The sequence below is a fragment of the Gavialis gangeticus genome, unplaced genomic scaffold, assembly GCF_001723915.1.
Source record: "Gavialis gangeticus isolate Ggan-Ray unplaced genomic scaffold, GavGan_comp1, whole genome shotgun sequence".
In the NCBI taxonomy this organism is placed as follows: Eukaryota; Metazoa; Chordata; order Crocodylia; family Gavialidae; genus Gavialis; species Gavialis gangeticus.
Window position 1 is genome coordinate 60,762,019 of NW_017728994.1, and position 1,805 is coordinate 60,763,823.

The window sequence follows — 1,805 nt, forward strand, 5'->3', positions numbered from 1 at the left end:
AGCGCTCATAAAGTTGAGTCAGGGGTCCTGCAATGGCCTCTGCTAATTCCCTCGACACTCTGGGGTGGAGATCATTAGGACCTGCTGATTTGAACATGTCTAGCCCCACCAGAAGTTCCCTGACTAGGTCCTCTCTGACCCTGGGCCTGGCAGCACCTCCCCTGGGTCCATCAGGGATCCCAGTGTGGGGGATGCCTCAGTCCCTGCTCAAAAAAATGGGGGCAAAGAAATTGTTAAAGAGGTTAGCTTTGTTGTCTGGTGTGACCACCTGATTTCCTAGCATGTGCTGCAGAGGCCCTACGTTACCCAGTACCTTCTTTTTACCCCCTGTGTATTTAAAAAAGGACTTCTTGTTATCTTTGATTCTGGTTGCTAGTCCCAGTTCCATCTCCGTCTTAGCCTTCCTAACAACCCCCCTACAGTCATGAGCAATGGAGGTATTATTGTCCTTGGTGATGGCTCCTCCCTTCCACTGGGTGTACGCCTCCTTTTTAGCTTTAAGATGTTCCTGGCTGCTTTTGGTGAGCCATGGGGCTTTTGAGCACTCTTGCCCACTTTGATCTGCATTGGGATTGTTACCCTTTGGGCTTGGAGTATTGTCTCCTTAAGGAACAACCACTCTTCCTGGACTCCCAACTCCCCTTCCCCCCGAGACCTCAGTGCCTCCCTGACTAGTCTCCTTACCTCATTGAAATCCACCCTCCTGAAATCTAGGGCTGTTGACTTGCTGCAGGCCTTTGACACCCTGCACTGGATGGTGAATTCCAGCAGGCGGTGATTGCTATCACCCAGGTGGTCGAGAATCTGCAGTCCACTCACCAGGTCATCGCCCATGGCCAGGACCAGGTACAACAAGGCATTTCCCTTGGTGGGACTGCACCTCCTGGGCTATATGGAGGTCCTGTAGCTCAGCTAGGAACCTATGTGAGTGGTCAGACCTGGCTGACTGTTCCTCCCAGCAAATGTAGTTTAGGTCACCCATAATGACCACATCCCTTGACTTAACTGCCTCCGTGAGCTGACCTGAGAATTCCCAGTTCAGCTCTTCCCCCTGGTTGGGTGGCCTGTAGTAGACCCCCACCTTTAAGTCCCTTTCCCCCTGACCCCCTTGTATTCGGACTCAGAGGACTTCAGTCTGCCCCTCCTCTGACCCAGTGCTGTTTGTTGAGGATGTGTATTGCTCTTTGATGTAGAGCGCCGCACCCCCGCCTTTCCTCCCTGTTCTATCCCTCCTGTACAGCCTATAGCCCTTGATGTTCACCACCCAGTCATGCGTTGGATCCCACCAAGTTTCAGTGAACCCCGTTATGTCCGGGTTTGTGTTAGCTAGCAAGAGGGCAACTTCCTCCTGCTTGTTCGCCATACTACTCTCAGGTTGGTTTGCCACCTCCCCCCGGCCACTTGAGGGCAAAGCCTTTCAGCTTGGTGCGAGGAAGCAGGGAAAAAGGAACCCTTTGGGGCCAAGGAACAGTAAACAGGCCAGCTTTTAGTGAGTTTGCTGGGGAAGGTGTGCTTGGAAGAAGGGCAGTAAGAGAAGAGGCAGATTAAACAATCCAGGGAAATGGCTGGAGGACATTGCAGTGCCACAGCCACTGCCACTGCCTCTGCTTGCACTTGTGAGGTTTCTGTCCAGGCAGGACCGCTCACCCTCAATGCTTCCACTCAAGACCAGGTTTGGCGCTATAGGGACTTCAAATTCCTTCCAGTGATAGCCAGGTGGGGGAGGAGTACCTGCAATGTGAGCAGAGCCTCCTGGTGCTGTCTCTCAAAGAACAGGCAAGAGAGATACAGGAGGAGGTGGTGAG